A 17897-nucleotide genomic window follows, 5' to 3' on the forward strand; every position below is an offset into this window, starting at 1 on the left:
ACGGTTTAGATCTTAGGATTATAAAAAAAGTCCCTACGTGCAATTGTGAAAAAGAAACTTTCATCCTCTTACTCAGTAACACAGGAAATGACAATTTATGCATATCCTAATTCACTTACATATTCATTCATTTACTTATTCACTTACTTACTCATTCACTAATTTACTCACCCATTCACTTACATACTTACTAATTTACTTATTCATTAATTCACTTACTTACTTACTCATTTAGTTACTTACTCATTCACTAACTTTTTAACTTAATCATTCACTTACGTACTCTCTAATTCACTTACTTACTCATTCAGTTACGTATTCACTAATTAACTTATTCATTAATTCACATACGTACTTACTCATTCAGTTACTTACTTATTCACTAACTTATTTACTTACCTATTCACTAATTCACTTACTCATACAGTAATTCACTGACTTACTAACTCATTCAGTTACTTACTCATTCACTAACTTATTCACTTACTCATACACTTACGTACTCACTTATCCACTTACTTACACATTTATTAACTTACTCATTCACTTACGTACTCAGTAATTCACTTACTCATTCATTAATTCACCGACTTACTAATCCATTCAGTTACTTACTCATTCACTTACATACTCACTAACTCACTTACTTATCATTCACTAACTTACTCACTCATTCACTTACGTACTCACTAATTCACTTACTCATTCATTAATTCACCGACTTACTAATTCATTTAGTTACTTACTCATTCACTTACGTACTCACTTACTCACTTACTTATCATTCACTAACTTACTCACTAATTCACTTACTCATTCATTAATTCATTGACTTACTTACTAACTTATTCAGTTACTTATTCATTCACTAACTTATTTACTTACCTACTCACTAATTCACTTACTCATTCAGTAATTCACTTACTTACTAACGTATTCAGTTACTTACTGATTCACTTAATACTCGTTAATTTATTTGTTTATTTACTTACTTATTCATCAACTTACTCATTCACTTATTTACTCATTAATTCACTCATTCATTAATTCACAGACTTACTAACTCATTCAGTTACTTACTCATTCATTATCTTATTCACTTACTCATACACTTACGTACTCACTTACCCACTTACTTACTCATTTATTAACTTACTCATTCACTTACGTACTCAGTAATTCACTTACTCGTTCATTAATTCACCGACTTACTAACCCATTCAGTTACTTACGTACTCACTAACTCACTTACTTATCATTCACTAACTTATTCACTCATTCACTTACGTACTCACTAATTCACTTACTCATTCATATTTCATTGACTTATTAACTCATTCAGTTGCTTATTCATTCACTAACTTATTCACTTACGTACTCTCTAATTCACTTACTCATTCATTAATTCATTGACTTACTTACTAACTCATTCAGTTACTTATTCATTCACTAACGTATTTACTTACCTACTCACTAATTCACTTACTCATTCAGAAATTCACTTACTTACTAACGTATTCAGTTACTTACTGATTCACTTACGTACTCGTTAATTTATTTGTTTATTTACTTATTCATCAACTTACTCATTCACTTATTTACTCATTAATTCACTTATTCATTAATTCACAGACTTACTAACTCATTTAAGTACTTACTCATTCATTAACTTATCCACTTACTCATACACTTACGTACTCACTTATCCACTTACTTACTCATTTATTAACTTACTCATTCACTTACGTACTCAGTAATTCACTTACTCGTTCATTAATTCACCGACTTACTAATCCATTCAGTTACTTACGTACTCACTAACTCACTTACTTATCATTCACTAACTTATTCACTCATTCACTTACGTACTCACTAATTCACTTACTCATTCATATTTCATTGACTTATTAACTCATTCAGTTGCTTATTCATTCACTAACTTATTCACTTACGTACTCTCTAATTCACTTACTTATTCATTAATTCATTGACTTACTTACTAACTCATTCAGTTACTTATTCATTCACTAACTTATTTACTTACCTACTCACTAATTCACTTACTCATTCAGTAATTCACTTACTTACTAACGTATTCAGTTACTTACTGATTCACTTACGTACTCGTTAATTTATTTGTTTATTTACTTACTTATTCATCAACTTACTCATTCACTTATTTACTCATTAATTCACTTATTCATTAATTCACAGACTTACTAACTCATTTAAGTACTTACTCATTCATTAACTTATCCACTTACTCATACACTTACGTACTCACTTATACACTTACTTACTCATTTATTAACTTACTCATTCACTTACGTACTCATTAATTCACTTACTAACTAATTCACTTGACAAATCGCTCACTGACCCGTCCATCCATCCATCTATATATATATATATATATATTGCGCAAACACTCAGTTTACATGACACTGTTAGTTCAGTTGAGTAAAGCTACAGCGAAACAAAACTCTCCCAGTAAAAGCAATACTGTTGTTCTGATGGAACTATTGCTAATTAAACGGGGCATCGTTAATCGAAATAATCAAGCCAATAAATTGAATTATGATAATAGTTCAAATAATTCCACAAAACAAATGAAACAAACCTAATTATAATTTAAAGTCAATAACCGATAAACAATACAATGTCTACTTTTAGACAGCACGCAGTTAGTATATTTTAATGGTAATATTGTACATGGCAGAAACGAAACATTAGCATAGAAATCTGTGCTTGGTCTTATAACCCGAATAATCTCGTTCAAACTCTGATGAATAACAGTATTAAATAATTTAGGACTTTCTTGTAATTAAATCACTTTCAATGTCGCCAATTCACAATTTCTTTAGATGTTAATGATATAAAGGATCGTGCTCCTCAAATAAGTGCCAATATCTGATATAAAATAATCATATGGTACAATTTTACAGAATGTCCAACAAGTCCCAGATCGTAGGCTAAATCATAAAATATGTTCAAAATTATCCCTCTGATTTCAAAGTAAACCTGAAGGTGGAACGTAATATTATTTACAATTCGGCATAGCATGTTGGCGATGATTTCACGACACTTTTATAATTTCAAATATGCTATAGTTCTATGAACAAATAAATGTTTAATTTGTACTTTTTAAAAATAGCGTGTGTTGTTCTATTTTGCTGGTCCCCAAGATTTCTACCCGACTTTTACAGGTCCGCGAATTTCTAAAGATTAAAATTCGCTGTTCTAGTGTACATAGTGTAAATAACATAAATTGTAAATATTAGTGTAATTGTTAAAAGTAGTCCATGTTTTCTTCTTCTCCACTTGAAGAAACAAGAGTTGCGTGAGCCGTCAGTCAAGTGCTTCGCTTGCTAGATGCAGCCGCGTCATCTATTTAAAAGCTCCAGTAATACTTAATCTTGTAGACAAATTATGGTCCCTAATTTATGTAAATGCGCGATTCAGTAACACTTTGCCTATTTTTAGTTATAAGCAAATGTCATTGTTTCATATTGAAATGTCATTTATTATAACATCAATAAAAGATAATAAGGATTATCATTACAAACGCAGATAACTATACATGAACCACATCAAGACCGTTATTTGGAAGATACAAAGACTTGTAGGTCTATGCATTTCCTCAAATAGCTCCGTAAATAATTTCAAAGACATATTTGGTCCGATAAGTATAATATTACAAAATGAAAATATCTATATTTGTTTATTTCCGTCAAATTACTAATCTTTTATTGCAGACCATCAAGCCATTAAATTATGACATAAAAACGAAATTCCATTTTATATCATAATTTAATGGCTTGATGGTCTGCAATAAAAGATAATTTGACGTAAATAAACAAATAGGCCTACAGATATTTTCATTCCGTAAATAATGAAAACCGAGCAATACTTCCTACCCTACATTTCACAATTTTATCAGCCCTGTAGAGTACCATCTATCACGCCATGTTATGGGGCGTCATTTTTCGTATAGTCTGTAATTCTCTCGCTCTCTCCCCTCCCTCCCTCTCTCTCTCTCTCTGTATATATATATATATATATATATATATATATATATATATATATACAATTATATTATAACATAGTATCAGTTAATTATAATCTACAACAGGATATTATCATCATTCAAGCCTCATAAACATCTCATTCCTCTTATTGAAATAAGAATAATAATAATAATAATAATAATAATAATAATAATAACAATCGTAGTAGTAGTAATAATAGTTTATTATTATTATTATTATTATTATTATTATTATTATTAACTCATAAAATAAACATGCAGAGCTACCGGCGTGGCTCAGTCGGTTAAGGCGCTTGCCTGCCGATCTGAAGTTGCGCTCGGGGGCGGGTTCGATCCCCGCTTGGGCTGATTACCTGGTTGGGTTTTTCTCGAGGTTTTCCCTAAACATAAGGTGAATGCCGAGTAATCTACGGCGAATCCTCGGCCTCATCTCGCCAAATTCCATCTCGCTATCACCAATCTCATCGACGCTAAATAACCTAGTAGTTGATACGGCGTCATTAAATAACCAACTTAAAAATAATAAACACGGTCATGTAATCATTGGGATTTAAAAACACTTGTCGCTTTTTTCCTTCAATGAAATGTAAATGTAAACCGCAGCTTGTCAAAATTTTTCAGGGTAATGATGTTAGTCTATAATTCGATATTTTATCGTCTTTGTAAGTTTCTACGAGATTAGGATTCTCCTGCCGATGCGTCAAAAGGTAAGAGAACTAAAGAATAGGCTTACCAAGTTCTACAAGTACTGTATGCAATTTTTTAACAGCAGTGGTTATTATTTATCTTTGGCGTAATTGAGGAATCGTCATGTATTTGAGAACAGAATAAACTTTAGTAACCGCTGTTGTGGACAATTATTGATTACAGACAACTTCACATTAAATCATTATTTTATTATTCCCCCCGTTACAAAATATGGTATAGTAACAAACAAAACAAGTTTTATTATTGCGCATGCGTGCACGAAATGTTTCGCGGTGTGGTATTCTGTTCAGTATCAGACAGTGCAGTTGTGAATGTTTCTAATCTTCTGAAGTGCATCAAACTATAATAGTTAAATAGTTCATTATAAACATAAATCAAATGGGTATCAGCTGTGCCGTTCCTTTTGCAGAAAATGTAATACCAACCCAGTCAATGTTGAACAGAACATCTAAGGCAGAACAGTAGTATAAAAACGGGTTGTAATTTATTGTAGTTTTAATGTTAATTTGTCTCTCTCAAAACAACGTTTTTTTATTAATTTGACATCACACAGAAAGAAATGTACTTTATTTTTATGTTTTTCTTATGTTAATTTATCAAACAAATAAGTATCTAGAAGATGTACAGCTCATGCATTTTGCCAAGACACTCGCAATGTGCAGTACGGGAACAACGTTTCCGTGGAGTGGGTAGGAGTAGAAGGGAAGGTCGGGCGTGTGTCTGCCGAGTTCAAGGCAAAGACTAACCTATTCTCTTATAATTCGTAAGTAGACTCATCCGATCTCGTGCGCAGCTCTGTAGAAAGAGTGGGGGAGTGTCTTGACAAAATGCATGAGCTGTATTTAAAGTTACATCATATTATTAAGAACTTTAACAAATCTATACCATATTTTGGAACAGAATTAATTACATCTTTCTATACCATATTTTGGAACAGAGGGAGTAATTAGTACATATCACGAACTGCAAGGGTCCTTTCAAAGATCACATTAAGAACTAAGACAATAAAAGATTGAATGTTTTTTATTTAAATAAAAATACAAACAAAATTGAAAAAAAAAAAACTTACAAGTATCACATACCAGCATGTCATATCGTAACAGTGACTGGCGTATTAATATGTACGGGCGGACAGTGTTCGATTCCCGGCCTGGTTGTAGTTGAATTTATGGTGGACAAATTAGATGTTATTGGGTTTTCTCAGAGTACTCCCATTTCCCTCTTTCATTCTACCAACACACTCCACCTGCCCAGTATTTCACCTGTCATCCACAATAGACTATTTGGTGATAGTAAGGGTTTCCTATAGACCCTGTGGTGGCTGAGTGTTCAGACCTTCAGTCTGTCACGTAGGCGTTCCGGGTTCGATTCTCGGTCAGACCTCCTTCGCCTATCTATCTCTCGGTGCGCTTTAATTTCTTGTCCTCTTATCACAGCGTCGATACTCGTTCTAAAAATGACCCTTTATTATCTATGCCTTGCCATAAAACAGCTCACTATTCTTCCTCTTTCACAGTGTCAGCATTTCGTTTCTGGAACTCCCTACCCAGCTCCCTCAGGAACTGTCAAACGATATTGCAATTTAAAAGTAAATTGTTTAAACACGTGACCAGTATTCATGTTTAATTCTCCTTTGTAGGTATGTGTATGTATATATGTAATTTTCCTCAGTGTTGTACAGTTATAATTTACATTTGAATTTGTTATTCTTGTAGTTTGTAACAATGGTTCACTTACCGCTTGCATAGGCCTATTCATTGAATGCAACTTCTAGCCTTATATTATTTTGTAATTATTATTTAGTATGTTTGCATCATTTTATTCAACTTGTGCTTGTATGACTATGTAAATTTTTTATTGGTGTACTTTAAATATTAGTCTGTAAAATTGCATCAGCTTCTTTTGTTTCTGGCTAAGTGGAAGAGAAGACTGATGGCCTTAACTTCGCCAGAATAAATTATTATTATTATTATTATTATTATTATTATTATTATTATTATTATTAATTAAAGATCCGTAGTGACACGTATAGCGGACAGGATCACAGTTGTAGATTTCTCGGAGTTCCCCCGTTTCCCCATACTAGGCATTTACATAATTCCGTCAACATCTCTTTATTTCCGTCATCATTCCATAATATTCCCTAACGCCGACTAGCGATGTATGTATGTATGTATGTATGTATGTATGTATGTATGTATGTATGTATGTATGTATGTATGTATGTATGTATGTATGTATGTATTATAATTTTCCTCAGTGTTGTACAGTTATAATTTACATTTGAATTTGTTATTCTTGTAATTTGTAATAATGGTTCACTTACCGCATGCATAGGCCTATTCATTGAATGCAACTTCTAGCCTTATATTATTTTGTAATTATTATTTAGTATGTTTGCATTATTTTACTCAACTTGTGCTTGTATGACTATGTAAATTTTTTATTGGTGTACTTTAAATATTAGTCTGTAAAATTGTATCAGCTTCTTTTGTTTCTGGCTAAGTGAAAGAGAAGCCTGATGGCCTTAACTTCGCCAGAATAAATAAATAAATAAATATTATTATTATTATTATTATTATTATTATTATTATTATTATTAATGAAAGATCCGTAGTGACACTTGTGGCGGATAGGATCACAGTTGAAGTTTTCTCGGAGTTCCCCCATTTCCCCATAATAGGCATTTAGGCCTACATCATTCCATCAACATCTCTTTATTTCCGTCATCATTCCATACCATTCCCTAACGCCGGCTAGCGATGCAAGGAGAAGACTGGCCTAGGAATAATGTGGGGTTGCCTGCTTAGTTAGGATGTGGTCTATCTATACTTTGTTCCAAAATGTCAGACAGGAAGACATTGCCGGCAGAAAAGAAGAGAAGTATAATTGCTAGAGACGAGAATTTCATGCACTATAAAATCCCAAAATATGCGTGCATTCATGCACTATCAAACTAAGAAACATGCACGATTAAGTAAAAAATGCATTAAAACATACACTTTCATTTTTGTTCCACAGTTTTTATTTCAGTTGACTTTTCTTTTTTGCACAGTTAACAACTAAGGTTCCTGTGCTTGTCAGTCAATATGTTTTTGTAGGCAGGGAATAACCTGTCTACATCGCAAGAAGTTATGGGTGCAAACTTGAATGAACCTTTTTCTGTTACTTAGTTTCCCCCACCCCTTTTCAGTCCTGATTCCTGAAGCTAAAATGAGGGTCATAAAAATCGATAAACTGAGGTGTCCACTCAAAACCATTAAAACATGCACTTAAACTAAATATAATGTATATTATATGCATGAGTATGCTAAAAATTGCTTAAATATGCATTATGCATGGTTTTATTCCCAAAAAGGCCAAAACATGCAAACATGCACGGAAAAAGTACAAATATTTGGAACCGGAAAATAATGAAATGGGTAACTACTAAGTTTGAGCTATGTCCTATGTTCCTATAAAAACATGCATTCGCATGAAATTCTCGTCTATAATCATTTGCTATTCATCCAATGGCAAAGGTCTCATTCCACGTTTGTCTTGAAGTTAGGTGGGGTAGAACACTTCAGACCGCTCAACTTCAAGTTAACCGTGAAGTGAGCCCTCTGCTCTTGGTTGAATAGCAATTATACTTCTCTTCTCCTCCGCATGTCCTGTCAGACATTATGCAACGAAGTATAGAGACGTGTAGGGTTATCTACTAGCAACCTGGGTACTCAGCGAACCTTAGTGTTGTCAGCCGGTGTGGGTCAGCGCAATAGATCTGATAATGTTGCAGTGCTGGGTCATAGTGCCCCCTCCCTTAATTTCAATTCAATTGAAGGTTTTCTGATACTGTGTAAGAAGTTCTAAAAGGTTAGGGGTTCAACCCCTCGGGTGTAACAGGGCTCGCCAGGGCTGAGGCGGGATGACCCACCTGTAAGCGTTGGAGTCACAAATACCATCTAGGCCACCTGTTTGACTTGAAACAATCGTCGCATGCGAATACGTATAGTTTTAGGAAAAAGTTTTGTCGCATAGATACTTTTACAAATCCCAAAAAGGCGGTAATGCGCATGACCAGAGGAAGAGCGATCTGGCTCATAAGGGAAGGACTAGTTGAGGTAATAAAATTAGTTTTGTTTCGTTGTATGTCTGATCATGCGCACTATCTCCTTTCTGGGACTTGCAAAGTATCTGTGCGTCAAAAAGTTTTTCTAAAGCTTGATTTTTCTCAACCGACGCATGCGACGTGCGAGGTGTGAGGCCCGCCTCGCACAAATCCGGACTACACGAGAGATAGTGAGTGGTTTCTATAGTTGCGAGGTGCGAGGTCTGCGCATCTCGCGGCCATAGAACCCACTCACTATTTCTCGTGTAGTCCGGATTTGTGCGAAGCGGGCCTCACACCTCGCATGCGTCGGTTCAGAAAAACCAAGGCTTTAGACTATACATAGGGTGCGCAATTGGCCACTGTAACCCTAAGTGCATGGCTCCATTCGGGTTCGACACTGGGAAAGCCAGCCAGCTTACGTTAACAAATAAATCTATATGAATCAATAGGAAAATGGGACGCAGGACGGCCGGACAAAACATGACAAAGCCACCGGCGTAGTTCAGTCGGCTAAGGCGCTTGCCGATCCAGAGTTGCGCTCTGGCGCGGGTTCGATTCCAGCTTGGGCTGATTACGTAGTTGGGTTTTTTCCGAGGTTTTCCACAACCGTAAAGCGAATGTCATGTAATATATGGCGAATCCTGGGCCTCATCTCGCGAAATACCATCTTGCTATCACCAATTCCGTCGATGCTAAATAACCGAGCAGTTGATACAGCGTCGTTAAATAATGACCTAAAAAATTTCAACAACTTTCATAGTGATGTTTGGTCTCAGAAGACTATTCTTGATTTCACGTAAGAAATTACAAAAATAAATGAGAATGTATGTGCCATTCCACATTACTTCATTGCTTACTTCTTTACGTATTCATTTACTTGGTTGTTTACCAATTTACTTGCCCAACTGTAGAAATATTATCAATGTTATCAAAATCGACCTAATCCTGCTCCAGGACACACCGTTAGTGTCACCTAGTAATGGATATTCCTTTATGTCTGCGTCTTTTAAAACTACATGAAGATAGCTTTCTGGAGAAGATTTCATTCATCCTTTCCGTACTATTTCGCCTTTAGTGTTTCATTAATATTAATATATTTGATTCGTTTACGAGAGACGGACGTATTAAAACATTGTTAATTTGCCTATTTATTTCGGAATATTTACTTCTTTTCCTTCTTTTATTCTGTAGACAATGTTCCTTGTTACGCCAAAAATTAATTCTAGCTACTTTTCCGCAGCCTACTGAACATTTATTTATGCAGGGACATCATTTTATTTTTACTTCAATTTTTATTTTACCTGTGTTCTTTAATGTACTTCACTCCCACCTCCTCTACTAGTAAACTTACAACTGTCCTCCACAAAGAACCAAGGCCACGTATGCAGTCAAAATCGCCTTACGGTCATAGTAAACAGTACTGAGTTAGTGAGTATAGTACGTTCCAGAAATATGTTCGCGTTTTCCAGTGACGAAAGAGTTTTCAATATTGAATCATATTTTAGCACAGATGCTGCCGTCCGTTTGCCTACGTCGCATCCCCGTTTCCCCCACCCGCTTCTGCTCGTCCCTCTTTAAAGGCTAGTGGCTGGGCTGTCTTAACTCTTTTCTGAAAACATTAATTTCTGTTAGGAATTGGACGTCTACGTAATATTATATCCATACAATTGTTTAAAATAACTTAAATAAAAGGGGCTCATTAAGTAATTAACTGTCACGTGATTTCCCCCCTTTTCTACGACCCTGCGACAAAACCACTTGAACGGACAGTAGATAGCATATCTGAGTAATTTTATCTTTTCGGATCGGGCAGAAGTGAAGATTGAATTTACAATACGTAAGGTACTCTTTTATAGAGTAGATACAGAATTATTTCGACATGAGTTACTAGTACGAAGGACAAAACTGGTAATTGGAATTAGGTACAAAAGTCTATAGTGCAATAATATGCACAAAAGAACTGAAGCCTGTATCGAAATGAACGGCCACCATTTTCAAATATGTGTTTAAATATCCATATTATGACTATTTTTAAATTTTAATGTACTCTCCATATTGTACGCTAATGTGCTGTAGACAGTATACTGCATACTGCATAATGAATACGTCCGAATGGATAGCCCAGTTCGTGAGTATAAACACTTATTGTTAATACATTACTGTATTTTGATGAAACAAAAAACTAATGAAAATTATCAAACTTAAAATCGCGATATTTCCTAGTTTACGTAAATGGATGAACTACTTTTCTTCCCTCCTATACCTAGTAAAGTGATTTGTTTGTATTTTATGCCAGTATCATAGAGCTCCAGTCATGGAAGGGGTAGCAAACGGTGTTTCCGGTTCTCTAAAGGTATAAACAGGTTAATATTAGAAATGTTAGTAAAAATAAAATGATGTCCCTGTATTTGTATACGGCATAAGTTTATATTCTAATTCTAAGATATTTTAGGGAGTATAGTATAGGCCTAGCCTATTCTTTTCACTATTGTTTTTCTTTCCGTGTGAAACATAAATAAATTTAACTCATTTTTGTATCTTGCCATTTTTCTCACAAATTTCATTTTACTGTCTTGCAATTCACTCAGTGCCTTTCTTATTAAATCAAAATTTTACACATAAGTCTATAGAATAAAATTAGAACTGATAGTACTTCATACGAAACTGATTACGGTTTCTTTTCGTATGATCTCAGTTACTGGCCATGTTTATCGCATATTCAGAAAGTCCCTCTAACTTTTAATATCTCCTCTTTGTTAAAATAGTAAAGAATCGTGAGAACGAAATGCGTCAAACAGATTAATGCGTTAAACAGGCTAATGCGTTAAGATTTATAACGGTTACCATTATCATTATCATTAACATTATCATCATCATCATTATATTACTTACTTACTGGCTTTTAAGGAACCCGGAGGTTCATTGCCGCCCTCACATAAGCCCGCCATTGCTCCCTATCCTGAGCAAGATTAATCCAGTCCCTACATCATATCCCATCTCCCTCAAATCCATTTTAATATTATCTTCCCATCTACGTCTCGGCCTTCCCAAAGGTCTTTTCCCCTCTGGCCTCCCAACTAACACTCTATATGCATTTCTGGATTCGCCCATACGTGCTACATGCCCAGCCCATCTCAAACGTCTTATTGTTAGGTTTCGTAACAAGCTGTTTTTTACGGTGATGGGTTGTTAGCCCTTCGCCCAACCCCCAAGCTGGAGGACCACCCCTTATCGGTTGTCCACGACTTATTCGCAGCTACCCTCCATATCTGGAGGCCGTCTCCCCTATCCGCAACCTGAGGACGCGCCATGCCGTGGTGATAGGGACCCAAAATACATGGCATCATGATTATATTATTATTATTATTATTATTATTATTATTATTATTATTATTAGTATCATTGTTATTGAATTTAGTTTCGGCGTATTAACCATTTACTTTTTTTTGTATGAAACTTAATTTAGTCTAGAAACTGGCACAAATCTTAAATTCAGAATAGGTTTCTGCGTGAATCGAATCTCTATATAGCCTATTTTCCTCCAAACAAATCAATTCAATTAAATATTCAACTTGGACAAATGAATTTAATTACTTTAACCGTCATAAATTAACACAATAATGCAACCAAATTAATTAATACACAATTCTGATATATATCTACATTTATGTTCAATACTAATTAATCTACACTGGTAAATTGTGTGATTGAAGAGGGATAAGGATCTTCAAATGGACAACCAGGTCTTTGACGTAAACAGCGCAGTTGTGTATAGACAGATGACCATGCTTGCAACAGGTCCAGAAGTTCATAGCCTACTTCAGCTTTCCTTTAATCGTCAAATGAGGTCTTCATATCTCGTAGTTAAGTACTTTACAGCATTTGTCAAAATCTTTTCTTCTTCTTCTTTTTTTAAGTAAACCTTTACTCGTAAATGATTTTTAAATATATTCCAAGAATGCTCATAATAGATATCCAGCTTACAAAGAAACAAAAAGTCACTGTCTGTTAGGTAGGATTAAATAATCTAACGGTGTAGCTAATTTTCGTAAGAATTTTGTTGCCCATTTTGTAATTATGTAGTGAAAACGACTTACAACTTTACAGCATTTTCTTTTACGTGAATAAATCCCTGCAACTTAGTGATTCTTGCCTTCTTACAAAGGAAAAACTTAACTTATTTATTTTATAATATTGTTATTAGTATTCCCTTTTCTGCCACCACTTCAAAAGGCACTCTTCATTTGATAAGAAAATAAGTGCTCTGATTTCATTCCCAGGGAGAAGTTTATATCAAATCACATTTATTTTACGTTATGATAGAATGACAAGGAAACAACAGGTTGCTTCGAGAAAATTTGCCCGTCATCTGTCTTCGAGAGTTAGTGCGCCAATCTTTAACTCGGAAAAGAGTTAATTTTGTATTCTTTACGTGAAATATCCGTTTCAGTTACAGAGGCTCTTAAAAGACAAAATTATGACAAATTTACAATACTGAATCATTTGTGGTTTGAGAATGTGAAAATAGACCAATTTAATAAAATCCTCTATCACTATTTTTTTTTTTTTTAAGAGATTCCATGAACGTACTTTGAATCTAACCCCGATCCGTTTTGGTCAGAAGTCTAAAGCTACGACTTGGCCAGATTTCATACATTATATTTGTTACTTACTGTACATATATTTTATTTATTTATATATCATTTCTTCGTTTTCTAAACTGTAATCTAAAAATAATGTATATTAGACATTTTGTTTACATTCAGTACAAGAATATTATATGAAAATGTATTAAATTTTCTCTTGTTCACTTAAATAGTAGGTATGTATGTATAAATTCTCACATATTTCTCACAATATTATTGCTTAATAATTCCCCAATATATAATATACTTCACTGTGCAGTGATGAAGCGTTTCCGTCATAACTCATAAACTTGTTAACTTTTTCATGTTCTCTCTCTTTTATTTTATTGCTGAAACTCATGTTTACAATAATAAACAATATTTCCTTTTATTTTGTGTTAGAAGAAAATACTGATATTTTACCATTTTGTAAAATGAATTTATTTTTTATCAGACAATTTATCAAAGATAGAGAAGTGATCTTGCATCATATTGTAGATATGACTTGCGTTAATACACACAAAACATTTCATCACAGAATGTTGGATAGTTTTTTAGTTATATTGGAAACGCTTCATTACTGCACAGTGAACTGAATTTTGAAAAAAGAAATGTAAATAATTTTTTAAATCGTATTTTTTTTTCATATAGCAGAAGGACGGTGCTTTATACATACCATTGTACAAGATACAGTAATGGAGGAAAAAATGTTGAACATTTCCAAAATTTTACTGCTGTAATCTGTACCTAACCCCTTAAGAAAGTAAACGTGAGCTTATATTAGCAAACCGTTATAAATAGTTTAATTTAAATTTTGTCATGCAAGTGACAATATTCATGATAATAGAATTACTGGTCCATGTATTTAGTGGCATATTACTTTGTATTGGAAAGATAATCTGTCATAATTCAATAAAATATCTTCATGCGGTAATTAATATTTTCCCCATAAAAGAAGGAAATTCCCTCTCGATACTCTGATTGAATTCCTTAGAAGTTTGAAAGGAAATGCAAGATATAGATGAATAGACAGACGAATAAATGGCATGTAAAAATATATTTGGAGTGAGGAGATTGGTGTGCTGAAATTTTTATATTTGTGAAATTGTCGAAATATATCCATATTTATAAGATAACGATACTTATATAGTTCATGCAAAGTTAAGTATATGTTTGATTTGATGCTAGTTTCATGAATTATATTCAAGACAAAATTAACATGCTGATTTTTAATGAGTAGAAAGTTTCTTCATACTTAAATAATGCTCTTAAAATAGAGTAATGAAACTGAACTTTCTTTTTAAACTAACTGAAAAGTGTTGTTAAACAATGCTCTTAAAATAGAGTAATTAAGCTGAACCTTCTTTTTCATCTAACTGAAAAGTGTTGTTAAACAATGCTCTTAAAATAGAATAATTAAACTGAACCTTCTTTTTCAACTAACTGAAAAGTGTTGTTAAACAATGCTCTTAAAATAGAGTAATTAAACTGAACCTTCTTTTTCAACTAACTGAAAAGTGTTGTTAAACAATGCTCTTAAAATAGAATAATCAAACTGAACCTTCTTTTTCAACTAACTGAAAAGTGTTGTTAAACAATGCTCTTAAAATAGAGTAATTAAACTGAACCTTCTTTTTCAACTAACTGAAAAGTGTTGTTCTTTTACTTACATTTATGGCCAAGTCGAATAGACTGAAGTCACACCAACACACGAATCACATTTTTGACGTAACTGACAGCTGTCACTAATGACAATTCAGTACCGTTTTCCACGAGAAATTGCGCCACAAACGTTAGTTACGAAGAACTGTTAACGCATACGTATTGATTGCGAGTTTTTAATCTGTACAATCTCACATTTCCGGTCTCTGACAAGTCGGTGCCGACGTCGCCCGCGTGAAGGCGATGGCCTCACGACAGAAAACACGTCAGTTCCCTACGGCAACTTGTTGGGTAATGGGGCAACATGCGCTTCCCACGCCGTCGCATAGCACCCTGCCCCCCACCACTTCCCCGTGCCAACACATACCCCCATTCCCATCCTACTCCTCTTCAATAAGCCAGCAACAATCTATCTCGGAGCTTCGTCATTATTACAATCCAGTAGCTTTCGTCTGTGACATTGAAGTTAGGGGAAGAGAAGGCGCTATAAGCAGTGAACACTGAGGAAGTGAAGGCATCATGAGCAACGGATTTCTATTGATAATGATGATTTATTGATTGCAAATCGAATGCTCTCAGCGTTTCGTCAAAGATGACAACTTAACTTTGTCTTCATTCTTGTCTTCTTCTACCCTCCCCCCACTTCTTCCTTCCTCTCTCAGTTTATAGTTCTCCACTAGTTCTTTCCGTCTCTGTCTCTCTCTCCTCCCACTTCACCATCCTCCACTTTATTTCCGTATCTTCCTCTTCCTTTCCTTTTCCTCCCGTCTACTTATTCGCCATGCCTTCGTATTCTCTCCTCTTCTTATTGTCCTCCATCTGTTATTTCTTCCCACTTTCTTCTTTTCCTATTTTATTTTTCTTTATTTTTTTCCTTCTTCTCATTATCCTATCTTCTTCTCTTCTTAATATTTCCCTATTCTCTTTGATACATCCTATTCTTTCCCCCTCCACTCTCTTCCCTTTTTCTATTTTTTCTCTCGGTGCAATTATTATTTCTTCTTTTTATTTTGTTTTCTTATGTTATACTTCTTAATTTTTTTTCTCCTTTCTTCTTTTGTCTAAATCGATATATTGTGTGCATCCTTTATTATTTTTAGCTTAACTCAGCAACCATTTTGATTTTGACAACAACGAAGAACGCCGGAACAACTGATAAAATTATACGAAATGTCTTCATATAGACAGCCCGTCTCGATTATAATTATTATTATTCCAATACGTGATTACAAAGCTAGAACAATTTTCTTTGCTTGTTTATTTAACTATGTTGTATCAGCTACTGCGTTATTTAGCCTTGATGAAATTGGTGATAAGCGAGATGGTATTTGGCGAGATGAAGCCGAGGATTCGCCATGGACTAAATGACATTCACCTTACGGTTGGGGAAAACCTCGAAAAAATGCCCAACCAGGTGATCAGCCCAAATTGAAGTCGAACCCATGTCCGATCAACTCGGATCAGCAAGCAAACGCGCTACCGCCGGAGCTATGCCGGTGGCCAGAATAATTAACCAACTGTAAAATAAATGACAGTTTGCTTAACGTAGTCTATCGTTTTTACTCTTTTCCTTGTATAGACAGCTGGAACTTTTACGTTTTATGCATCATTTACAGGAAGAGAAAATATACAAGAATGAAAGACTAAGAAAAAGAAAGAAAAAAAGGACAAGAGAAAGAAGAAGAATATAAGGGAAGGAAAGAAGGCAAAAGAGGCGCAAGGAAACAGATAAGCAACATGAAGGAATAAAAAGAAGAGAAGGTTAACAAGGGAGAAAGGAGAAGAGACAGGATATTGCAAGATACTAAGAAAAATGAGAAGCGTGAGGAGAAGAAAGAAGACGATGGTGATGATGGATAAGGTGTAGAATAAAACAGTAAAAGGTGAGGTGAAGGAGAAGAAAGATAAAAAAGAGAAACGAATGAATACGAAAAGATAATGGGGAGAAGAACAAGGAAAATATAAAAATAGAAAATTAGAAGGGTACTAAGCGGAAAAACAGAAGGAAACAGAGGAGCGATAAATGAGAAGATAAAGGAGGGAGTAAATAAAATAAATAGGAAGATAAAACAAAGAAATAGAAGTAGAAGCTGTAGTAGAAGTGGAAGTAGAAGTAAAAGAAGTAGGCCCAAAAGTTGAAGTAGAAGTACAAGTAAAAGAAGTAGAAGTAATAGACATAGTCAAAGTAGAAGTACATGTGAAAGTAGAAGAAGTAGAAGTACGAATGCAAGTAAATTAAAAGGGGTAGGAGTACAAGTACAGGGAGCAGAGGGAGTAGAAATACGAGTTGAAGTACAATTAGGAGTAAAAGTACAAGTAGGTGTAGAAACATTTACGTACAAGAGTAGGTCTACAAGTACAACTGGAAGGAGTAGATGTAGTAGGAATAGGAATACAAGTGGAAAGAGAACAACTACAAGTGGAAGGAGAAGAAGTACAAGTGGAAGAAATAAAAGTACAAGTGAAAGGAGTAGAAGTACAAGTGAAAAGGGTAGACGTGCAAGTGGAAGGAGTAGAAGTACAAGTGGAAGGAATAGAAGTACAAACGGAAGAAGTAGAAGTATAAATGGAAGGAGAAGTACAAGTAGGAAGAGTAGAAGTAAAAGTGAAAGCAATAGAACTGCAAATAGAGTTACAGTTAGAAGTGAGAGTAGTAGATGCACAGATGTAGCAGTAGAAGAAAGTGGTTTGTCAGAATAGTAAACCAGTTAAGTTCAAAGTAAAGTAAGAAGAATAGCGAAGGCGAATGCTAAGGAGTAGT

The 17897-nt window shown here is 34.4% G+C and overlaps 1 protein-coding gene across 1 annotated transcript in view; it reads right to left on the reverse strand.

The window, feature by feature from the left end:
* The window catches only part of LOC138702932 (protein O-mannosyl-transferase TMTC2-like), a 151805-nt gene extending 136386 nt beyond the window's left edge, over window positions 1-15419 (reverse strand). The window contains exon 1 of the mRNA XM_069830343.1: window positions 15145-15419. The gene's annotated coding sequence lies outside the window, so the exon portion shown is untranslated. The remainder of the gene's footprint in view (window positions 1-15144) is intronic.
* Between the last annotated feature and the right edge of the window lie 2478 nt (window positions 15420-17897).

The sequence above is a fragment of the Periplaneta americana genome, chromosome 1 (genome assembly GCF_040183065.1).
Source record: "Periplaneta americana isolate PAMFEO1 chromosome 1, P.americana_PAMFEO1_priV1, whole genome shotgun sequence".
Taxonomy (NCBI): Eukaryota; Metazoa; Arthropoda; class Insecta; order Blattodea; family Blattidae; genus Periplaneta; species Periplaneta americana.